The sequence below is a fragment of the Chrysemys picta genome, chromosome 8 (assembly GCF_011386835.1).
Source record: "Chrysemys picta bellii isolate R12L10 chromosome 8, ASM1138683v2, whole genome shotgun sequence".
In the NCBI taxonomy this organism is placed as follows: Eukaryota; Metazoa; Chordata; order Testudines; family Emydidae; genus Chrysemys; species Chrysemys picta.
In genome coordinates this window covers 63,395,697-63,411,651 of record NC_088798.1, presented here as the reverse complement: position 1 = coordinate 63,411,651, position 15,955 = coordinate 63,395,697, and positions in this window count along the sequence as shown.

Below are 15,955 nucleotides of genomic sequence, written 5' to 3'. Positions count from 1 at the left end.
GGAGCCTCCCGCCTCCCATCCTGCTGCCGCTCATCCCTTCTTCTCCAGGCCCAGGGGTGTGGGGCTGAGCCCCAGACTCCTTCCTTTCTCTGTGCCCTCAGGGTACCACTGCTGGGCCAGGAGCCAGGCTGGCATCTCCCACACTCTGCCCATTGGGTGCTGCACCACTGAGAAAGCAGCAAATGAGACCATAACAGAGCTCTCCCCCTCTCAAGCCCTCTGAATGTTGCAAGGCATCCTACAGCACTCACCTGAATGGGGACAGCCAGTAAGAATGGAGTAATTTAGCTCCTGCCACCCTCGCTAACTGATCATTTCTACCTGTACAATAATAGTTCGTGGCAGTGGCCAGAAGACAAGTTTGTGGCAGATGTAAGGGCTTGTCTACACTTGAAATGCTACAGTGGAACAGCTGCACTGCTGTAGCACTTCAGAGTAGACACTACCTACTCCGGTGACAGGGATCAGATAATCCACCTCCCTGAGAGGTCGGCAGAAGAATTCTTCCATCAATTTAGGGCTTGTCTACACTGGCACTTTACAGTGCTGCAACTTTCTCGCTCAGGGGTGTGAAAAAACACACTCCGGAGCGCAGCAAGTTTCAGTGCTGTAAAGCGCCAGTGTAGAGAGCGCTGTTAGCTACGCCCCTCGTGGAGGTGGTTTTTTTAGAGTGGCACTCTGCCGTGACTACACAAGCCACATTAAAGTGCTGCCACGGCAGCACTTTAATGTTGACAGTGTTGACTAGCCCTTAGTGCTGTCTGCACAGGAATGTAGATTGGCTTAACTATGTTGCTCAGGGGTGTGGATTTTTCACACTCTTGACTGATGTTTTTAATCTTACCTCATTTTCTAGTGTAGACCAGGCCTAAGAATTTGACTACGCAGGCAACAGAGCTAGAAGTTTATGATTGACTGCATGAGTGATTATTTGGCTGGGGAAAAGCAACCCAAATTTGGCCAAATAACTAGGCCTTTGACAAATTGCAGTTCACCTATGCTCAGTCAAGACTTGCTAGAGCTTCACATCTTATTTCCCCAAAGATTTCATCTGCTCAGGGCTAAGCAGGACTTTCCTTGCAAGTGCAATTCCTGGATGCTCCAAGCTGTGCCAGGTCCAGGTCTGGGCAAGGGATCTGTGAGCAGGGAGCCTGTCTCTCCTGTGCGCTCAACATCCCCACCCTCATCACTGCTGATGCCCAGGCAGCAAGGAGAAGGAAGCTGCCTGAATCATGTGCAGAGGGGACAAAAGCCAGATCTGGTGTGGGAGTAGAGTGGGACAAGGAGCCTGGCAGGGAAAGACTGGGACTGGAGGCTTATGGGAGGAAAAGGGTAGCTGGAATTTGGAGTTGGGTGGGAGACTGGGAGTAGCTGGGTAAGGACACCAGGAGCTGGGAGGGGAGGCAGAGAAGATTGGAATTAGATGGCAAGGAGACTGGGACTGGAGCCAGGGAGAAAAATGACGGGGACTGGGTCTCAGTTGGGGTGGAGAGACTTAGAGAATATGAGCAGCCAGGGGAGACTGGGACCAGTGGGGTGGGTGGAAGGAGGGTGAGTGGATGGGAAGCTGGTCTGACAAGGAATCAGGGTACAGCAGAAGAACAGGGATGGGAGAGGAAAAGAGACAGACAAGGAGCTGGGAGCAGCGGGGTAGATATTGAGATTGCACAGGGAGCCACAGAAGGGGCTGGGGATAGAGGGTGAAAAGACAGATAGGATGACGAATCAGGAGGGGGTAACTGGTAGTGGCTGGGCAAGGAGATGGGACTAGGAGCTGGAAAGGGGTGGGGGAACTGGGAATGGTTGGGCAGGAAGACTGAGACTGGGAACAAGTGGGGAGACTGAGACTAGGATGGTGAATCCAGAGGGGGAGTCTATGATTTGCTGAGCAAGAAGACTGGCACTGGGATGAGAAACTCAAGGAGTGGAAACTGGGACTGACAAGGTGAAGAGGATGGGACTGGGACGAATAGCCAGGGGTGTGGAAGAGATGACTGGGGCAGGGACAGGAAGGGGACAGCACAGAAAAACTCAATCTTGGGGGAAACAGAAAAGTCTGTCCCCACTAGAGCACATCCCCCTCCAGAGCCTTCAATGGAACCCAAGATTCCTGAGTCTCACCATTCCTCTGCTGTCAGCATATGTCTGTGAAACCCACTGGCAAACTATCTCATCCACCTCTAGTGCTGGTCCCCATAGAGGATGACAACTTACTATTGCTACCAGTTACTACATTAGCTCAAGTAGCCAAGATCTGTGCAGTGGATCTAAAGGTTCCAACTGTGCTGATGACCCACAAAAGTGTCAATATGATGTCACATGATGGAATTTCTGTTTTTTCTTTTCGCTTTTTTAAAAATCTAGGAACTTACATACAAAAACCTGTGTTAAAAGAACATCATTATGGTTGCAAAGTCAAGCACTCAAAAGTTAGGAAATGCCAGAATGCAGGTTGCTTGTGCCAATATATTACTTTTACACACACACACACACACTCTCACTCTCTCTCTCTCTCTCTTCCATGTCCATAACATATAATATGTTTGCGTGGCCCACATGTGCTTTTCTAGACCCTAATAAATTTGAATTTCTTTTACGTTTCATCTTAACTGTTAATTTCCTGTCTTTAACTGTTGGGTTGGGATAATTACAACATCCCTGTAATGTATTTTATCCTAAATTACTGATGTGTATTCTGCCTTAATTGTATTCCAACATTCTGTTTGGGAATACAGATATATATATTTACAAATAAAGTTAAAGGAAAAAGACAATAATATACTTTTATATCTCAACAAAGACAGCCTTCCAGAGTGCAAGTATTTTGTCCATCTGCACACAATTCCTGTAGTGGATTTACATATACTACAGGTCCGAACAATCAAGTTTACCTCCAGCCATGAAAAAGGCAGAAGGGATTGCGGAGGCAGGAGTGGTCAGGCTTAGCTGAGATGGTCAACAGGCTCAAGGCTTAAGTAATACATCATTTTCAATAAAGGGGGACATTTGCAGTGTCTAACCGCATCCCTCCCCCTTCCATAGTTTCCCAATCTGTAAAGGATTAGCTAGGCTCTGAAGTTTTGCCATGTCCAAGCCCTCGGAGAGAGAATTCATAACTAGATGACCATGTATAATGCTAAGATTTATCTTGGAAACACTTTAACAGCTTCTGCATGACTAACTCATCCCATATATACTGGTCCCACTCAGTGAGAGGAGGAAAGGGGTTGCATTTCCACTCTCTGGCAGTAATTAAATGGGTCTGTAAAGGCTGGCCCTACAGTCCCCAAAGGGCAAGAATCGTTCCTAAGCAGTCTGGTTTCAGGTTTGTTATGGAATGGCAACTGTATTGATGTCTAACAATGGAGACGGGTAAGGTGTGCATGATGATTATTGTAGTGCTATCAGCACCGATAACCATGAGGTTTTGTCATCTTCCCTGTGTGATCTTGGGTGGGGAAGGGTATGGGGGGGGGAGGGGAAGGTGTGAGTTCTTCTTGTAGACATCTCAGAGCAAAGAAGGAATCCAAATGGGGGAAGAATCAAAACTCAAAGATGCTCTCCAACTTTGGTGGGTCCAAATTGCTTCCAAGTTTTAATATTACATACAAAAATGAAGCACCATATTCTCTTTATTGCAGCAAATATTCCAGTCATAAAACTCCCATGTGTTTTATAGAAAAGTAGCTCCCCTATTTAACAGTTAAGCTCCCCTATTTAACAGTTTCCATCAGGCTATGGTTTAATTACCAGTCTCTTTGGCCAGTTTTCTCCAGTAATAATTATAACCTAGTGAAGTCATTTAATTGGACATTTACAAACACCAGACTTATAAAATTGGAGGCCATCAGTCCTTTCTGGTTTGCAAATGACCTGGCGGGCACTGTAGATTTGCTATTTCTATCTTATAGTGTTTTCACAGTTATCATCACTGGAACACATGGTTTGTAGTGGGGCAAGAGAATGAGGGGAATCGGGTATTATTCTCCTGTTACCGCCTTTATAGGAGGAATAAATAAACATGTTGAGATAAAGGAAGAACTAACCTAATCCTTTGCTCAACACTGGAGCTAAGAAAAGATCTACTAACTTCCTGCCACCATGATTAGCATTATTTCCACATCCATTGTATATAATTTTTGCCTAATTTTGTACTCCCTGATTCAGTCCAGGACTAGCAGTAGAGGATTGCCTTAATACAATTAGAACATGTGTTCTCATGAGCTTTTCAGGCCAGTTGTGAAATGCCATTTTAAGATGAAAAGTTTGGACTGCTGGGCCAGAGCTTCAGATGGTGATGCAGACCTCCAGTGCAGTGATGATTTATGAAGTACAGTACAATTTTCACCAGTTTCATTTATACCCATCCCCCTTTTTAAAGAGCCAAATTAGCTTTTCTGCAGGAGATTCATCCATCCACTTAAGAGCATGCTATATCTGGGTGGGTGATATATATGCCTCCTTTTGCTTTAATGATAAGTTGGGGGCATTGTTTTTTGTGATTCATGCACTGGAAATATTCAAAAAATACCCACCATTCCAGAAATTCTGCACACTAAGTGGAAGCAGAAAAAGCTTTACAGCAATACACTGTGAATAAACTCAAGCGTTTTTAATATTGATGTGATCCATGCAGGAGGTTTTGGTTACTTAAGTGGGAAACAGTATTTTTTTATTGTTGTTATTGTTTAAACCCCACAGTGAGAAGTCCAGAGGATTGTCAGACACAATTCATAAACTCAAATGGTGTGTGATATGGACAAATATTAATCAGACTGAAAAGCTAATTCCCTTTAATTGAAACTCTGGTGATAGAGATATAATCATAGAAGATTAGGGTTGGAAGAGACCTCAGGAGGTCATCGAGTCCACAGCCCTACTCAAAGCAGAACCAACCCCAACTAAATCATCCTAACCAGGGCTTTGTCAAGCCCGGCCTTAAAAACCTTGAAGGATGGAGATTCCACCACCTCCCTAGGTAACCCATTCCAGTGCTTCACCACCCTCCTAGTGAAATAGTTTTTCCTAATATCCAACTTAGACCTCTCCAACTGCAACTTGAGACCATTGTTCCTTGTTCTATCATTTGCCACCACTGAGAACAGCCTAGCTCCATCCTCTTTGGAACCCCCCTTTAGGTAGCTGAAGTCTGCTATCAAATCTCCCCCTCACTCTTCTCTTCTGCAGACTAAATAAGCCCAGTTCCGTCAGCCTCTCCTCATAAGTCATGAGCCCCAGTCCCCTAATCATTTTTGTTGCCCTCTGCTGGACTCTCTCCAATTTGTTCACATCCTTTCTGTAGTGGGGGCCCAAAAACTGAACATAATACTCCAGATGTGGCCTCACCAGTGCCGAATAGAGGGGAATAATCATCACTTCCCTCGATCTGCTGGCAATGCTCCTACTAATGCAGTCCAATATGCTGTTAGCCTTCTTGGCAACAAGAGCACACTGTTGACTCATATCCAGCTTCTCATCCACTGTAATCCCCAGGTCCTTTTCTGCAGAACTGCTGCTTAGCCAGTCGGTCCCTAGCCTGTAGCAGTGCATGGGATTCTGTACTTGTCCTTGCTGAACCTCATCAGATTTCTTTTAGCCCAATGCTCCAATTTCTCTAAGTCACTCTGGACCCTATCATAGAATCATAGAATATCAGGGTTGGAAGGGACCTCAGGGGATCCAACTCCCTGCTCAAAGCAGGACCTATCCCAAACCTCCATCGTATCTACTGCTCCTCGCATTTTAGTGTAATCTGTGAACTTGCTGAGGGTGCAATTAATCGCATCATCCAGATCATCGATAAAGTCGTTGAACAAAACTGTCCCCAGAACCGACCCCCAGGACACTCCGCTTGATACCGGCTGCCAACTAGACATCGAGCCGTTGATCATACCCCATTGAGCCCGACAATCTAGACAGCTTTCTATCCACCTTATAATCCAAATATCCAATCCATACTTTTTTAACTTGCTGGCAAGAATACTGTGGGAGACCATATCAAAAGCTTCGCTAAAGTCAAGATATATCACATCCACTGCTTTCCCCATAGCCACAGAGCCAGTTATCTCACCATAGAAGGCAATCAGGCATGATTTGTCCTTGGTGAATCCATGTTTACTGTTCCTGCTCACCTTTCTCCTCTCCAAGTGCTTCAAAATAGATTCCTTGAGGACGTACTCCATGATTTTTCTGGGGACTGAGGAGATATTAATATGGATTCTTTTTTGATACTACCAGAGTGTCTACAAATTTTAATGTGTGGCAATTAGAGAAGATTGATGATGTCTGACTGTGCCCTGTTCTCTATGGCATTGTGGTTCTCAAGAAAGGGTATGTGTACCGCTAGGGCTACGCAGAGGTCTTCCAGGGGGTACATCAACTCATCCAGATATTTGCCTAATTTTACAACAGGCTACATAAAAAGCACTAGCAAAGTCAGCACAAACTAAAATTTCATACAGACAATGACTTGTTTATAAAGTTCTATATACTATACATTGAAGTGTAATTACAATATTTATATTCCAATTGATTTATTTTATAGTTATATGGTAAAAATGAGAATGTAAGCAATTGTTCAGTAATAGTGTGCTGGGACACTTATTTTTATGTCTGATTTTATAAGCAAGTAGTTTTTAAGTGAGGTGAAATATAGAGGTACGCAAGACAAATCAGACTCCTGAAAGGGGTACAGTAGTCTGGAAAGGTTGAGAGACACTGTTCTATGGGAATAAATGCACATGCTCCAGTTAAAATTGAATTTAGTTGTAAATTTAACATATTTGCAAAAAAGGTGCTTATTGTACGTACTGAATACATCCACGTAATGAAACTTTCTATTGGTGACTTTATGCTTAATGATATAAAGATTAATAATCTCACAGAAAGGTAGGAAGTTTTAAAAATTGGAATGGGGGACAAATTATTTCTTACGTGGCACTGAAAACAAAGGTTTAAAAACAACAACAGGGAATTTTAGGCCTCAAGTCTGCAAATACTTATGCACGTGCTTAACTTTAAATACATGAATAGTCTCATAGACTTCAATGGGATGACTCACAAGAGTAAATGAAGACACATGCATAAGAGTCTGTAGGATCTGTGCCTAAGGACTCAACCCTACAGAGGCGCTGCATAGGCTGCTCAGTGCTGTGTATGTGTTGAGAATAATTGCTCAGCATCCAACAGTGACTCTGCAGGATTTCCATCTTTCTGCCTGATGTGCCTGATCAAAACTCCAATGAAGCCAGTTGATATCTTTCCAATGACTGCAAGGGGCTTTGGATGGGATCCTAAGGACCTGATTTAGGAAGGCTGTTAAGCATGTGCTTAATTTCAGCCACATGCTTAAAGTTAAGCAAGTGCTTTCCTTAATCAAGACCAATAGGCAGGGCCAGCTCCAGCATTTTTGCCGCCCCAAGCGGCAAAGAGAAAAAAAAATTAACAAAACAAAAAAAACCCTGCGATCGGCGGCACTTCAGCGGCTCCTCTACTGCACCGCTTCATTCTTCGGCGGCAATTCGGTGGCCGGTCCTTCCCTCCGAGAGGGACTGAGGGACCCGCCGCTGAATTGCCGCTGAAGACCTGGACGTGCCGCCCCGTTCCATGGGCTGCCCCGAGCACCAGCTTGCTGCACTGGTGCCTGGAGCCGGCTCTGCCAATAGGATTGATCCTGGGCAGTGCTGAGAATTCTGTCTCTAATCCAGCATGCACTTAAGCACTTAAAAACTTTGCTGGAGAGCCACCTATCATGATGAAGCCCTGAGATCAGTAAGCCACCACAGGGGTAGGCAACCTACGGCACGCAAGCTGATTTTCAGTGGCACTCACACTGCCCGGGTCCTGGCCACCGGTCCAGGGAGCTCTGCATTTTAATTTAATTTTAAAGGAAGCTTATTAAACATTTTAAAAACCTTATTTACTTTACATACAACAATAGTTTAGTTATATATTATAGACTTATAGAAAGAGACCTTCTAAAAACATTAAAATGTATTACCGGCACACGAAACCTTAAATTAGAGTGAATAAATGAAGACTCGGCACACCACTTCTGAAAGGTTGCTGACCCCTGCACTATAACTTTACTACAGCTGCTAGAATCAGGAATAGCTTAGCAGTGAGTATACTTTTGCTGGGTACAGTTCACGTTGCTCCACTATATGGCTACTTTATTCTGGCTAAAACAATATATTGATTGAGTCAAAAACCCTATTATGTTGGAGGCGGAGGGGAATTGATTCCCATATTATCTCACCAGTACTCCTCCAAGTTGCAATGGGCTGGATTGAATATTTAGCATAAAACACTTTCAAATACCCCAAAACGGATCAGTCCACTGACCCATCAAATAAAGAAGATCACAATACATGGATAAATCCCCCATTGTTCTTGATGGCAGAGTAGCTTTGATCACAATTAATACTCTTCCTCAACTGCTGTATCAAATGCAGATGTTTCCTTTCAGTTTTTAATCAATTTTCTTTGTGAAATTAAACTGGGCATTTTCATGATAGGCATGGCAAATAAGAATCATGTCTCTCTCTTAAAACATAACTGTGTGTTTAGGCAAATCAGAAGGAGAATGTAACTTTTTAAATATAAATATAAACCTTCTTCTCAATGCAGAGTAGCCTATAGCCATGGGGGAAGGGGAATTAAAAGATACAAAGTACATTATTCTGTGTCATGGCTTTCAACACTTGAGAATCTGAACTTGCGAGTTGGGGTCAACAACCAAATATATAAGATCTAGGCCCAAAATGGTGTTTTCTGTTTGTAGGGATTTCTTAGTGGGACCAAAAATCCATTTGTCTGAAGAGATAACATCTAAAAAATTATTCTGGAAACACCCTATTTTTTAATCATAAGGCAGGTAGAGATTTCATTTTAAGGCTTATTAGGTCCCTGTATGAAGGGAATCCCCTGCCTAGAACTCACCCCTCCCATGCAGAAGAGTGTCATCTGTCGCTATGGCTCTACTCCACTCTTTCCAGAACTCCATGGGTGGCACTCTGTGGAGTTGGGATCCACTTAGTAGGAGTGGACAGGTCCTAGGTGGTGAGGAGGCAGAGAGAGAATGGCCCCATGTTGGGTGAGGGAAGGGCTAGGAAAACAGCACCCATTGAAGTCAATGGGAGTTTTGTCAGTGGGCCACGATTTCACCCATATAATCCCACCACTAGCAGAAGACCTGTAGATATTACCTGGGAAAGGTGATATTGCCCAAGTCTATATTACCTTTCCAAGGATCCTCTTTATTGTGGGGAACCCTTGCCCTTTAAGCAGGCTCTCAGGGCAGCCATAATCTGGGGAAGTCTCTGGTAATAAAGCTCCAGTGGAACCAGGGGAAGAGAAGAGGGGAACACTGGGACACCAGAGTAGGATTAGACGCATGTGGCGCAACCTGCATCTTATTCCCCCCCAATCCCTGAATGGAAGAAACTCTGTACAGAGGCTCTCATTAGTCCATCCTGTGGGTTTACCATGGGAGGTGGCGTCAAGGACCAAGATTTGTAGGTCAACAACCCAGAACAATAATACTGCAACCTCAAGGCAGGATGCTCCGGGAAGCTGGGACCATATATTATATGGGTAGGTCTACACTGCAGCTGGAAGCGAGCTTCCCATCCTGGGTAGACAGACTCGCTCTAGTGGTAAAATAAAGCTGTCAAGTTTCCTGAAAGTCTGTTACCCTACAAACCATAAAGGTTCAAATTCCATCTTAAATCCTGCAAGATATTAAGCTAGGCATTTAAGATTTGCTCAAATGATTCAGCCTGAACAGTTATTAATAGTTTCCAGATTCATAGCCTGGCAGGAGATGTAGCTCCAGAAGAACGACAGTAATTTTGAAAATATACTCTGGGCAGTGATGCAACCACACACAAAAAGTTGAGGGCCTGGGCAGAGTGGACAAGGAGTAGGTGTGTAGGAATGCTGCTTCTGCATTAAATGGGACAAGCCCAGCATTACTGTCACTCCAACAGTCATTCCTCCAGTCTGGCACAGGAGGAATATTTCCCCACAATACATTGGCAGGAATACTGGGAAATGCCCCTCTCATTCCCTATTGCATCTGTGCATAAAGCACCAGATGACCATTTCCCCAGTGCTCATGATCGTTGTTACAGTGCAAGGGTGAGCTGCACCTGTGATCTCTCCAGTGGGAACTCTTTCCAAGCCACATACCTGTGCTTTTCTTAGGATGAAACCCCACAGTTCACCCTACTTTTAGACTGTTGTTACCATGTTAGAGTACATCCTGTTTCAGCAACCCTATTTTCTCCAGCAGGCCCAGCTGGAGTCAGACCCTGCTATACATTTCTCTTGGGGAGCTGTTACCAGCTGATAAATACTGTGACCGTGGACAGCTTATTCAAATCAGAGTATTATTTATTTGTCCATAGGAATTTAGCTAGCAGAGTGAAAAGGTTAACTGAAGAAAAGGCTAAACACCTATTATCTTACTAAACCTTGGCCTTCCCGGCCAGTTCCAGGTAGGCTCACAGAGTTGGGGGACAGCACAGCAGGTTGCACCCAGGCAGCCTCTCCCTCCCAATCTGATTCACCCACTCAGCATCTATGGTCCTTCAGTTCCCAGACAGATTTTTGTCCAGTTCAGAGTCTCTTTGTTTAAGACTTTCTGCCAGAAGACCTCCCAAGATGTGGAGCAGGGCCTCTGAACTTGCCAAATAGGTTTATGCATTTCTCCAGTAGTCTTCCCTGAGTAGGTTGAGGTATTGTCCATTAAACGTCCACGACTGAGTTGGTCAGTATCTGGTTCTTGTGTTCACGTGGCAAACTCCAGCAGGAATTAATTCTTTGTGATCCATATAGCGACATAATAACCACCAAACATACAGAGATGCACACAATATTAGTAAGAATACTGTAGATAGCACCCATGTTCTTCACAGATATTGACACTGGGATTTTTCATCTAGCTCTGGAGCATTTGGGTGAGATCATGTGTTGGGATCAGCTATTCCTAAGTCATCAGATTTCTGCTGTGATTGCCGAGTGGAGAGAGCATTTGGACAGCTGGGAGAGATTTTTCACCCAACATTTTTCTATGGCAGATGCAGATTTGGTGACACTGAAACATTTTGAAAATTTGCATCCATCCTTCAGAGTTGTTTTGGTCAAAAAAACTTTTAAAAAATCCAAACATTTAGTTTCAGCATTTTTGAAACAAAACATTTCAACTTTTCAGTTCCAAATGATGCTTGAAATTGAAACAAAACATTGTGTTTGACCTGAAATGAAATTTTTCAACTTTTTGATTCACCAAAAATTTCAAATGATTTTGTTTTTGTGTCAATCTGAAGTGATAATTTCCCCAATTTTTTGGAATCGGCAGTGAACTGAAAAAAATCCATTATTTGCATAGTTCTCATAATTTGTGATGTTGGTTCTTCCTGTCTTCTACTGGGTTTCTAGGATCATTGACCTCTGCATTAGCTACAGAACAAGACAGTCTGAGCAAACATCTGAAGTGACTGCCTCATTGCAGGGCCTTTCTTAGATTCCCTTTGGCCAACCATGAGTTTGTTTCCCCCATTAGCTGATTTAGAATAGAGAGATCTTTCCGAATGGTCTCCGAACATCCCACTGGATCAGCAGCACATGCCAAGAAGAGTGGAAATACTAGAGAGAATCTGGAGATCAACAGCTCCTTTGAACACAGCTGGGTGCTCTTTAGGCAGGTTAGATCTTCAGGGGCCATTATATCCCAGATTGCTCCAACTAGTTAAACCAAACCACGTGTGAAATGGCAGCTGCCTCTTAATTTTTTTAACAGGATAATTTAGGGGCTTATTTTTGTTTTTTTAAATGATAAAAACTCTTAAAGTGGTGCCTTTCCTCCCTTAATGAAGGGAGTGTGGAATCCATTGCTTTTTATAAACCTTTAATAGCTTTTGCAAATCTTAAAAATATGACCATAATCCCAGTTTCCATTTTTACCCTTCCAGTCTACCTCTCTAAAGAAATTTGACTACCTCATCCTCAGATGCCTCTTCTCTCTCCCCCCTTCATTTCATCATTCACCCAAAAAATCATGCACATTTTTAAAAGCCTCAATGTTTTTGCCCTGACCCTAGAGACACTCCCTCTGCTCAGACTGTGTGAAACAACTTCCTCATGGTCCCATCTCAGCATCTGGTCACTCTTGGTGCAAGAGCCTTCTCCGCTGCAGCCCTTGACGTTTTGTATAGCCTTCCTGAAACTCTCCTCACTGGTTCTTCATCTCATTGCAAAGCTGGGCTAAAAATGTCTCTGTCCTCTTTTACCTGTAACTCTGCATTTCTCTTCATCATGGTATTACCTTTAGGACTGGATGCTCTAATTAATTTGCTGTATAATTGTCCAGATTATCCCCTCTTGCATGAAAAGCCACCAAATGGGCCTTTTTTTACAGAGAAATCTTCATGAAGAATTCCATCCACAGATTACCTCAAACTGTCCCATTGAGAGGCAGGGGGGCTGACATCCCCTGTGGAAAGGCCACCTCCAACGTGCTGGCTCCCCTGGAAAATTTTCTAGCTCTGGTTTCTATCCAAGGCTGATTATTAATTATTATTATTTTAAGGTTTGAGTAAAAGGTGAGAGGGGAGTGGAAAAGAATACACAGTTCCCATTATAAAATAAATAAACAAACAGTCTTACAACAACTCCTGTTGAACAGCTCCAGTACCAAAATAAATGGGAGGGGACTGTTGAAATGTGAGAGGAACACAGGCCTTATTAGAGGAAGTGCCTTTGATGGTTCCTATGAATGCTAGTTTTGATGAGGTTAAGATACGCGTCTCTAAAAATTAGCATTTTGCCCATCCAGAATTAGTGTATTGTACTTCTAAGGGTGTAGATGTATGGTTTTGTATTATGATTTGAGAAACAAAATGTGATTCTGCAATTAAGGATGATCAAAGTGCACAAGGGTTTGAGTTAAGGTTGCATTTGGCATTTCCTGATTTGAGTGCTTTAACTGTGCAACCTTTACATTCTGTTACTGCAACCTAGGCTTATTTAATTAAACACATACACACACAACTCCATTCTATAATGATATGATAAAATCATCTAGCTCTGTTTTACTGCTTGTTAAAATCTTTCCTTTCTCCCACATTTTCAACCAGGGCATAACTGAAACCAAAGTCACTTTCTATTAATAATATTTAACAGATGGACCTTTTTGTCCAACACCACACTGACCTCAACATTTACCCAGCTCACAACCTCCCTTGTGAGGCAGCTAAGTAATTCTATCAACCTTCCACAGAGGCACAGAGACTGAGTGTTACGTTCCGATACCTTTACTCAGGTAAGGATATGAAAGGAAGGCTGGAACCATGGTTAGCACGCTAGCCTGAAACCTGGGATGAAGTCCCTGCTCTGCCACAGACTTAGTGTGACCAAGGGCAAGTCATGTAGCCACTCTGTGCCTCAGTTTCCCTTCAGTACAATGAGATGATAGCATTGCCCTAAATCCATTAAAGATTGTAAGATGTGCTGATATCATGGTAATGAGGGTCATTTAAGTACCTTAGATAGACAGGTATATTAATACCCTACTCCATGTAGCATGAATAATGGTAGCAGAATCTGGCTCATGTGATTGTTTAGGACTAGATTCTGCAGCCCGTACTCACATGCTTTATTTAGTTGACAACAGTGGGACTATTTGCAGGGAAAGACACTACTCTGCATAACGGTGGGAGAACTGTTTCAGAGTAGCAGCCGTGTTAGTCTGTATCCGCAAAAAGAACAGGAGTACTTGTGGCACCTTAGAAACTAACAAATTTATTTGAGCATAAGCTTTCGTGGGCTACAGCCCACTTCATCAGATGCATAGAATGGGAGGTGGGAGAACTGGGTTCTTTGGCTTCAAGGTTAGCTGAGGTTTAGCACTGGAGATCTGTGGCAACCAGAGGAAGGGAAATTAGAGAGTGCTGGTGAGTGGAGAGATACATACTAGACATAGGGGCTCTCTGCCATTGGCTAAGGAGGAGCAGGAGGAACTGCAGTTGAAAGGGAGGAAATGTGAAAGAAAATGCTGAAACATCACACATTGGTGGGGCCAAATGAATGAGTTTTACACACAAACCTCCAGGGTTTATATGTCACTGTAAGATGCATAAAGATGACATAGACGGTGCTGAGGGAATAGGATTTGCCACAAATCCATATAAGCATCTTCTGCAGTTCTGGGTCAGGGTGCGGATGAGGGGGGAAAAACACATGCATTTTGTTTTGCAGCCTCAGACCATTTTCATTTGGAAAGGCTACACCCATCCGGCCCCGTCATTGGAAAGCTATTAGCAGGAAAATGAGTGACAGCAGCTCAAGGTTAGAGAAGCCCAGACGAGGCCCTGAAGGCATGACAGCATCAAGGCGCCTAGTATACCTTAACTGCTAATTTGCCGGACACTCACACAGCATAGTTCTGTGGCCTCCCTTAGGCTGTAGCTGAGTGGAACCCATTAACATGTAAAAATACTTGCAGAAGTCAGAGGGGGAAAATGGTATTTGTGGAGACCCATTACTCAGTGCACTTTCATGTGTGCCAAAGTTTGCTGGCATGGCTTCGAGTTTGATAGGGAACATCTGGGCTGTTGTTGCTGCATGTAGATTGGCTAAGGGCAGCGAACAAAAGGGGTCTGTGCAGGAATGTACGGGTGGGGAGAAAAGAAATGCCTCTGCAAAGGAAAAGCGAAAATACTCTCTTATGAAGTGAGCTTAATGCACATCTCACGTTCATGCTTTTTAAATGGGATAAAAGGCTTTCCCTTCCAAGGAATGCCACAATAATGAATGTTAGGCACTGGTCTTAACCACACACAAGCACCCTTGTGCCTGCGCATATCTGCTTATTACTGCAGACTGGTCAAACAACTTTGATTCGGGGGCCATGCTAGCAACAGCGCCAAAAACAATACGTCTGAAAACAACAGCCCTTTCCAGCAGAGACTCTCCAGGCTCGTTACAAACATTCATTCCCATAGCGCCCCTCTGGGGGGGGGGGGCACGGTTATTACTACTATCGCACCCCCATATTGCTGATAGAGAAACTGAGGCACAGAAAGCCTAAGGGTGGGATATCCAAAAGCCTTCAGAACTGACTTGGTAGAACTCCAGTGGGAGTAGAGTTAGGCCAATGTGGAGCACTTCCAAAATCCCATCCCAAAGGCATAGCTGGTGGAAATTTACTGCATTTTAATTTTTGGGATGACAGTTTTCAGTGCCATTTTGAAATCACACACACACAAAACAGAAAAAAAGGGATAGACTACAATTTTAGAATTCCCCTCCTGCCTATTTTCAACTAGCACTAGAGCTAGGTGACATGTCAATGAATGTTGTTGGTCAACATTTTGATTTAAAGAGTGTTGATGACATTTTTTGGTAATTCTTCTGCTCTTCGCCCCCTGCCCCCACACACATCTTTTTTTATTTTTTTGACCAATTTTCCTTAAAGGCTACAGTTTCCAAAGCATATCCACCATCATGTACACAGAGGCCAAAATCTGTGTATGCACTTTTAGCCCATTATTTAAAAACAAAACAAACCCAGGGGGAGTTTTTAAATGGTTTGAAAATAAGGAGTCATGCCCTCCTGACTGTGTGGACAAGCAAGTGCAGCAAATCAAAGGCTGTGCAACTGATCGCACACTGCCCAGCTGGGTGGCAGTCATGGGATTTTCAAGCAAGAAGATGGAGCCCCTGAAAGATAATGAAGGATGTGGGACAAACTTAAGAGATAAGGGAAGGGCAGCTGCCCACCCTGCTGTTGCTGAGCTGAAAAGTAAATGGTGGGTATAAAAATGCAGGGAACTCCTTGAGTGTATCACATCCCAGTCTGCCTTATATGCAGCCCCTGCCTCACCCATCACCATTGTGTCTGAGTGCTTCACAACACTCTGGTGAGGTAGGGAAATATTATTGTCCCATTTTA